Genomic DNA, 9,995 nt, shown 5'->3' with positions numbered 1-9,995 from the left:
CTGGTTCACTGCAGGCCCCAGTTATTATTATTAATAAATATTAATATTACAATAGTCCACATAGACCCTAATGAGGATTAATTAGAACTCGCTTTGGCTTATGCGCTACATACATATGAAGACATACATATATACATGGTTCCGTCACTGAAAATCTTGCAACTTATAATGTCTTTAAGGTGTTGGTGTCTTACTGATTTTCTCTTATTACTAACTCTCTGAAATTCTAGTACTGTAAACATTTTAGTCCGAGGCACTTTGGTTATAAGAACTGATCATCGAGTGCATACAACTTCCGAGGGAAAAAGCTTGCCTTTAATCAGTGTTTTCTCATACTTGTGTCTGAAGAGTCTGGGGAACTTCTGTTTGAGCACTTTGGTGAATAAACCCCTGATCCTGCACATGCTTAACTTTCAAGTCAACATTGAATGGGCTTATACATGCGGGTAAATGTTTACAGGATTGATGCCTAAGTGACTGTGGCAAAGTGTAAAGGCTTTCATTCTGTATGTAAAAGGTTGCAGGGTTCCTTCCTGTCACATGGCTAATCTGGGAAAATTTAGAAAAGGAAAGGGGATGCTGGAGTCCATCATAGAGGAAGGATATATCATCTCTCCTCCCAGCTGGTTGAAGCAGAAGGCCCACGATGACTAATACCCAGTAATTTAATTTGATTTGTTCTGCTTTTGAGTTTGTATGTGGACATAAAGCAAGCCCTGAAGAAAGGGATGTTGAAGAGACTTGTATGGTCTAGTAGGGAATAACATTTCCCTGTACCTCATTCTCAGAAATGGTTGACTTGTTTTTGCAGAAATTAAAAATAACATTCAGGCTAAGGCAGATATATGACATGGGAAATTTTATCCTGGATGATTGAATTTGGAAAAGTTATAAGCAACTGACTACAGGGTCTTATAAAGGAAAGTGTTTGGCAACCTTAAGTATCCGCAGCGCTGTAAGGTCCACCTATAATAAAGTATAATAATAACAACTGGTAACATAGGCTCTGTTAATGCTCACCAGTCACACAAAGTTCTTAATGTTTAAAAGCATTTATCATGACTTGAAACCAGAGGAAGTGTAGTCCTAGCCACAAAGGAAAATTTGTCTTCATGCTGGCAAATCTTTTCTTTTCTCATTAATGAGACTTTTTCCCTGCTACAGCCAATTACAAATCCTTCTCTCTCTCAACACCCCCTCCACACACACTTTTCTAACTTTGCATCTAAGTTTTGTATGAACAAGACTTGCTACTGGTTTTTATTTTACATGGAAGGCACTCATATGCCACAGTGAAATTGAAGATGGAGCCATAACCACTAGGTAGTAGCACCTCAAAATTGTAAAAACAAAAAATGTTTGTATACCGCATTACAATTTGCTATAAATTGCATCTAAATCTTCAGTTGCTCAGTCATGAAAATGGGTGTCAGTCAGAGACAAAACTCTACCTATGATTAGTGATGCTTAGGCAGAAGAGGAAAATACTTTGAAGATTTGCCATACACCACTACTATACCCCCCCCCAGTCAAGGACATCTTAACATCTTCCCCAGCACCTTCTCTCCCTTTGAAGAAGACTTAGTTCTAAATACACAGTTGCCGATTTATTTCTCTTTTAATTAAATGGATGTTGGGTGGAACAACAGTTTGGGGAACAGGGACCGAAGTTGGAGAGAGACCATATTTGTTGTTGGTTTGTGGATAAGGAATAGCCAATCAAAGCACAGGGATCTGAAGTATGGATATTGGCAAATAACAATGGTTGTTATACTAATCAGAACTTCTTTGCCGATAAAAATGCAGGCAATCCCATAATTGAGAAATAAGCATGTCATGGTAGGTTAGTAATCCATGTGCTCTGTTCGGCTCAAATATCTCCATTGCAGTACCTATAACATATAAAACTTAACATCATATCCACTAATAGAACACACTGTCTTTTTATAATGTGATCAATTTGAGTTCCTGTTGGGACCACAAATTGGAATTTCCTGATATTTGTGCATTTAAAACCTCAATTACAGCACTATATTCCACACAGTTTTGCCTTGAATACATAACAGATGTTTACATTGAGATGAATGCTTTGTGGAGCCAGAACTGTCATCAGACCTCTCATAATCACATTTTCACCTATGCATATGGCGTACACCTGTGGCTTGATAGAAATGTTCTCAGTTGCAATGTGGGAGGTTCAAAGTTAACCGTGTATTTTTATTCCCTTATGTTTTTTTTTCAGTCACCCTTGACATGGCTGTTATATGTTTTTATATATTTTTTTGTCTAGCACGTAAAACAAATACAGGAATACAAGAGTGAACAGTGGCCATTTTAATACTAATAGACTTCAGCGTAATGTGCAGAAAAATATTTTTTGTCTCTAATATAATTTACAATTTTAAATGTATAATTTAAATGTATGTTGGAGCAGAACAGGACAAGGCCTAAGGAAATGTCATAAGACAGAGGTGGATTTTACTGTTGAATATATACAAAAGCACAATAGGAAAATCAAATCCAGAATATAAAGTTAGAGGTATATAGTACACATGTGGGATTTTATGTTTATCTGTTTTTGTAAAACAAATAGACCTTGAAATGTGCTGGTAGGAAACCACCATGCTCTACTTTTCATTCTCCATTCACAGACACACACAATTCACTGGTAGGGATTCTGAGTAGTATATTCCAACAGGCAATTTTCTATATAAAAAAATACCTGTAATTAGAACAGCTACAAAATGCAATTTAGAACACTATGCCCACAAGGGTACAACACGTGACTTCATTGGGACTTATCCCCATGTGAGGGCTGAATTGAGCCTGGAGCTGGCTGCAAAGGGGAACTGAATAGGATTGACTAGTTAATATCTCTTTGAAGTCAGCTTTTAGTAAAGAGGGTTGTACAGAAAGAAACTGACTAATTTTAGTTAGGTTTTACCCAAAGCATGGGCCCAAAGCTTTACACATGGAAGATTTCTCTTTGCTGCAAGTACTCTTACCTGATACCTGCTCTGTTGTGGTGCATTAGGTAGCTGCTGAAACCAGCCTTGGTGAAGGGATGCATACAGAGGAGTAGTTAATGCTCTAGTCAGTTTCCCTGTACAGGACACAGCTACAGTATGCAGAGTACTTCAATATGCAGAGAAGAAAAAAGGTATGAGAAGACAAAGGGAGACAAATTCTAAAAAAAAAAAAGAGGGAAAGGAAACATAAAGGAAAGACTGAAAGAAAAGACAAAAAGTAAGAAGCGTTGAGAGAAGCAGGAACAAAGACTGGACAGAGGAAAATACAGAGGTGGATGAACCTCAGGCTCCTGCTCAGTCTACTGACACCTTCTCTGAAGCACTATTACTCATAGTTTGCTGGAACTGCTGGAGCTGCTGCATCCCCTGGCTTGAAGTGGGTTCCATCATAGACAAAGGTTACAGTTTGGTGCAATGACTCTCAGCACCCCCACTATACAAATTGTTCCAGCACCTCTGCTATTTCTCCCAGTGAAATGGGTTCTGAGTTGTATTTGGAAACAACTGGAGCAGCGGACACCACCAGCTTCACCTAGGTCAAGAATGGAGTTAAAGGAGGCCCTGACATTAAATAAATGATGAGGGCCTGGTGTATTCCTGTTCTGAGTTTTGAAACTGCATCCTGTGTTGTTGATATTTTTCCAACAGGAGTATTTTGCCTTGATGTTCTTGACCCTGGGGCCGACGCAAATCCCACTGCAGTCAATGGATTGTGGATCAGGTCCTATGTGCACAGACAGAAGCTTTATTACACGCAGCTTATGAAGTAAGATTATAGTTTGCTTGGTTCCAAGAACACTACTTTTGTTTCCAGTTACAGTAAACATCTCTCTGCCCTGATGCAAATCACAGTAAATAGTTTAATATAGCCCTTCTTATCTAAAACAGGCTTTTTGTACAAACTCCCTATTTATTTTTTTACAGTATCCAAAAATGTGCTAGGTCCTTTACAGTACAAAACTGTGCAGGGTATTAAGGTCGTAGAATCAAAATTCATAAAAGATACAATGAAGGGACAACAATAAAGTGGAGTGAGGCATGGAGGGAATATTTGAATAATTACATGCCCAGTTGTATCTACATACTAGAGTAAAATTAACTAAATAATAAAATAGTTCATGAATCAGTCACATTTGCATACAGAAAGTTTGTGTACTGTATGTTGGTTGTTAGCCAAAATAGAACTACACGCATTTTCTTCAACACAGATCTCAGGAGTTTACAAGCAAGTTGTCAGTTTCCCCCAATTACATGAAATACATCTCTGTAAGTGAAATTGCTTCAGTCCCACTCTAAAACTTTTTAAATGATTATGTAGGGAGGTTTGCTTGTCAGGGTTAGCTAGTAAAATGCATTCTGTGCTCTTAAGCTTCTTTTGTGTATGAACAGTTGTGCTGGGGAAAAAACACATTTACTAAAGTCATCTCTTTCAAAGGAAATCTTACAATGACGTCTTAATAGCATGGTTTTATATGGAAGAGCAAATTTGGTCTATCCCCAGAGGCATAACAAAATTTGATAAAGTCAGGCTCTCTTTGATGGTGCTTATCTGTTTGGTATTTAATTTGCAACTTGTTATCCATTATTCATTATGTTTGCCAACTTCTGCTCTGTTTTTCATATATAGTCAAATTAACTTTTTTATTAGAACATGCATAGGGAAGAAACAAACTGATATAAAATCTTTTGTAATTTAAAACCCAATCTTTGGGCCTAATCTCATGGGCAGGGAACACCCAATGCATGACAGTAAGTTCCAAAAATACTCCTCATCCTGAATGAAAAAAAAAAAAGAGACATACCTGGGTCCTTATCTTAAACCTAATATAAATGGATAGGTGGACATTGATTTCAATTGGCTTTGAGTTGGACACTTGCATATTTGGCTGCAGGAAAGGCTACCATCTCCGGGTGGCTCCTCATGGGGAGAAGACCACTCCCATAGTGATTTGGTGCAGCTTTCACCATTCACTAATCCTAAATCTTCAGAACTGTTGCCACAGATGTAGTTCTGTCAGCAAAATAGTTGTACGTGAATATAGGTTTGGCAATTAATATGATCTTGTATATTATGTATTTTGATGTTACTGTAGCACTGATGTTTGGCAGGTTTGCACTCTACGAGTTACTGCTGAGAAAGTGTTACCAAAATTCTGGGAAGGAAGGCTTGGAAGAAGGAAACATTAAGTTAAAAAAGTCCCACAACAACATCTCTTACATGAGACTGTTTGCAGAGGTTGGTAAACCAACCATCACAGGTAATTGCTACATCACAGGACAGTCATCAGCTTCAAGCCATAAGTTACTTTGCTGTAGGAGTTCCATGACCTATGACTATATGGTGCCCTGTGAATTCATCAGTCTGGTGATTTCTCGTAATTTATGAAATCACTTGAGTCAGGCTCCAGACTTGGCAGCTCTGGAGGAATATGGAAGCCAACAACAAATGTATAGTCCTAGTCTGGAGCTGATGTTAACTACTGGCTGTCCCAATGGCTGCATAGCAGTCAAGTTTGGGATTCTCTCTCTTTGGGTTATGACACACATCCTCTTCTTCCACTCCACATGCCACAGTTTCCTTTTACACAGGTTTTAGTAATCACAGGCTGTGTAGGAGCTGAGCAATTGCTGAAAGACCAAGTATGGCATATGGAGTAGCCATTGGTTCACTGAGTAGCTCACCTGTAAAGCAGAAATGGCGAGCAAAAAGTCTTCTTCTGCAAGGAGTAGACCTATACATGCCAGTGTAGGACTAAGCCTTAACAATTACATTTATCACTTTTAATGTGACCATTTGTATTTTAAATGCTACACAATAAATGAATGATTGGGAGGACATCTATTACTAAGTATTAATTATATTATTAATTATTATTATTATTACTGTTGTTGTTGTTGTTTGTTATTTATCTGGTGCCAAATGTATGCCACAGTGATCACAATTAAAAGTTTCTTTCAGAATGAAAGAAACTATTGTTTGAAGATATTTGCTATTCTTAAAAGAGGGGATACTGCTGGCACTGGTAAAAAAAAATGCTTTTCAAGTGCACCCTGTGTAGGTATGTCAGGAGGTTCCTTCCCCAGAGAAACCCTAGCCCTGGGCCAGACCCCTGCACTCACCTGGCTCTCTTCCCTTTAATGTCTCAAGTTCCACCAGGCCAGGCATTCCACTCATAAGAGACTGAGCCTTCTGACTGAGCCCTGGCCAGTCTGCCCTTTCCAAAGTTGTCAATGAACAGAAAAGGGGAATTAGCACAAATGAATTATCCCTCCACTGTGTTAAGATTCTCCTCCTTCAGAGAGCCCTTCTGAAGGTGTGGTACCAGTTTGATTTTTAGTTGGGGATTGGTCCTGCTTTGAGCAGGGCGTTGTACGAGATGACCTCCTGAGGTCCCTTCCAACCCTGATATTCTATGATTCTATGATTCTGTGGTTCACAGGCAAATATAGAGGAATATCGCCCTCTAAAGATGAGTCAGCATTGGGCCCTCCCTTCTTCAGGGAGAGGCTACTAGGCAGCAGCCTTCTTCAGGGAGGAGCTCCTGCCTTCAGTCACCCTTCCTTCCAGAAGCTGAGGACTGGAGGTCTGCTCTCCACTGTGGTTAGCCACCAAATGTGTTGGTTCCCCGCCTTTTAAGCTCCTTCCTCCAGGGCTGATATCTCTCACAGATATGGCAGGGCAGAACCACCTAAGCCCATATTAAGCTCATTAACCTTATGTTGCCCAGTGCAGGGTTTTTATACCTCATCACAAGAGGTTTTACCACCAGATATGTCCATCATCAAAAGAGTTTACCATCTAACAAGACAACTTATAAACTAAGGATCGGGGGGTCATAATATTTAGCAAGTTTTGTTAGTTTAGCTATTTTTCTTCCCTTGGTTATTATCCATTTTATTGTTATGCTAAAAGATCCTAAAGTCACCATTTAACACATTGTTGAAGTTTAAATACTTTGGATGAAACTCTCATTATGTCTAGCCAGTAGTTAAGAGGATTTGGGGCTAGGTGGAGCGGAGGGGGGAGAAAACCCTTCCTGGGGCAGTCAAACCTTTACTGAAGTTTCTTTGTATTGCAAAGCAGCTGCAGAAAAGGAAGGCTGATGCCCAGACTGATCTGTGGAGGCCATGTGGTCCTAGGTACCGGTCAGCCACTGTGCTAGATGACTGGAGGATAGCTAACGTAACAGCGATTTTTAAAAAAAAGCTCTAGAGGCAAACCTGGCAATTACAGTCTGGTAAGCCTAACTTCAGTACCAGATAAACTGGTTGAAATGATAGGCCCCAAAATCTGCTATCCTTGGCAAAGGAGCAACATTATTCACAGTTTTAGTAGTATACATGCACACCGATTCTGTGCATGCACAACCAACCAGTGCACAAAACATGACTGTACATATATTCCCTTGTGCTCATGTCATGTCTCCCCTAGCTGCATCATCAGCAGATATTAAACCCAGAGGGAGAAATCTTGGCATACCAAAAATCAATGGGAGTTTTACCATTGACTTCAGTGTGGCCAGGATTTCACCCAGGAACTCTAGCTCCAATCCACAGATTTCTCCCACTTGAGCTAAAGGATTAAGGACAAGATTTTTCAAGGTATTTAGGCATCTGTGTGGATCTTTAGGTGCCTAAATACTTTTAAAATCCCTTAACTCCATTAGCTGGATGCAGGTGCAGGCAGCTATTCTCTGTGGATCAGCTACAGAGAAGACAGTCACAAACACAAAAAACAGAGATATGTCGGTGTGCACACAAATGCACACTTATCTATTTAAGGAAAGTTGCAGATATGGTTCATTCAATATCAGTCACAGAAGTGTTAATTCAGTTAGTCTTGGCTCTTTTTCAGAATGGGCTGCATGCTAGCAGGTTTTTGGTACCTTTGGAGTTTCCATGTATGGTGCTGTTATTGATTTAATAGAACTTTTTCTGGGTCAGCTATTTCCCTTGCTAGAAAATGTTCTTACATGTAAATTTCCCTTATTACGAGCCCACCCAAACCCTAAAACTTACTAAAAGAAAAAAAATTATTTCTAAATGGTTTATGAACTACTCATTGTTTTTAGCCTTTACCTATAATTTGTGTTTCTCTCAGATTTAAAAAAACACAGGTTTTTTTTGCATACCTCAAAGACAACCAAATGTTTTTAGAGATGATCAGACATCCACTGGTTAGATCCTCATGTAGATACGTTAAAAATGGTATTCTTCTGCCATGACATTCATTATGTACAGTGTTAGTATTAGTAGGACACATGAACAAAAGAACAAAGCATGACCAAAAATTGAACTCACATCCCTTGTAACATTTATTTTTCAGCCACTGCAAAGGTTTCTCCTGTATTTACATAAAGGAGTGAGCCATTCTTATCTTCAAATGTAAATTTCTCAACTCTCCATCTGTTCTCTTAAAAAAATTGCTGTAAATCTAAATAAAAGGTCTTTGCTGGTTGCCCTGATAGTTAAACCAAACTTATGCTACTATTCTAACGAGAATAGAAGAAGTAGTTGCCTGCATTTACCTTACCTGATTTTGCAGTGTACTGCTGCTGTCTCCTGTCATCCCAGGATTACTGGGACTCTTCTTAATGATGGCATCTACACAAGAAACTCAAATGTATTTTCTTCCCTCAGTCTTTTCTAGACTATGATGTCTTAATCTGTGGTGTTTCTAGTTAGGGCTTGGATTGATTTGTTCTGCTTTCACTGTAGAGATGAAAGATCTTCATTGTATATAGTGTATTTAAAACCAACAACACAGCAGCTTATTAAAATGCCCATGTCTCATAACTGTAGCTAGATTGCAACATTCAAGTTGTCATCTGTTTTTTGGTAGGCTTGACAAGAAGCTCACATCTATTGTATGAACAGATTATTTCTATATAACAAATAATACTGCATGTTAGACTCAATATAAACACACATTACTTACGCTGCCCACATTGACTGTCACCTGCATGCCACTAGGTTGCAAATTGTTTGCAATTAGAACATCTATTAATAAACTTAGGAGAACTCTGCTCAGGTGGAGCTGGTGAGTAAATTGAGGGTGAAATTAAATTACAGAGAACAGATTTTGATGACAGGTAAACTTGTTTATTTATGAGACAAGTGCAATATAACAAGCATATTTTTGGACAATATCAAAGCAGTTATCTAAGCAACTGTTACAGGATTTTCCTGGAAAGTAAAGACAGTGTGTTAATAGTTCCCCTCTCCCCCACTATCATATTGAAAAAGAATGCTGTTTAAATATAGCAGACAAAATTAAATCAAGGCATTGGGATTCTAAGTTAAAAAATAAAAGCATATGGAGTTAAAATCATATTGACAGCAGTGTGGCAAAGTTATAAGTTAATATTAATAGGAATTGAAGTCAACACAATTCTATCAACTAAGAGCAAAATTTGTGCAATCAAATCTAAATAGGAATGTAAGAATGTGAGAGATACGTAATTACATGAAAAATTACAATAAATTTTTTTATAGATTTGATATTTAATGCAAATCTCACGTTTTCTCACTTTAGTAGCCAACTAAGTATTTTTGGCCTTGTAAATGTTATGTTCTGATTAGAATAGGGTGAATGTGGAAAACCTCCCCCCCCCAAATATACGTTCAGAAGTTTAAACAAATTCACTTTGACTGTGTTATATGATTATTCCAGCCAATGAGTTTGTTTGCATGTATGTTTCCCAAAACATCAAACTTTAAGCTCATATTAACCATGGAAAGACAATTTTGATTTGTCAGTTGTTTCATTCATAGTGAGTGGTACAGCTAGCAAGTCAAGTTGTAAGAAACAGATTTATTAACCATACTAGTGCTAATTCTCCTCCCACACCAGAACAAATCAGCAGTAGCAATGTTAAAGTCAGTGGAAGTACACTTGTGTAAAAAAAGCAATGTAAAGTCAGAGAAGAAACAGGCTCACTGAAAAGCTAGTTTATCTCCAAGCAA

Source organism: Natator depressus, chromosome 2, assembly GCF_965152275.1.
Source record: "Natator depressus isolate rNatDep1 chromosome 2, rNatDep2.hap1, whole genome shotgun sequence".
Lineage (NCBI taxonomy): Eukaryota > Metazoa > Chordata > Testudines > Cheloniidae > Natator > Natator depressus.
Note: the sequence above shows the minus strand (reverse complement) of the source record.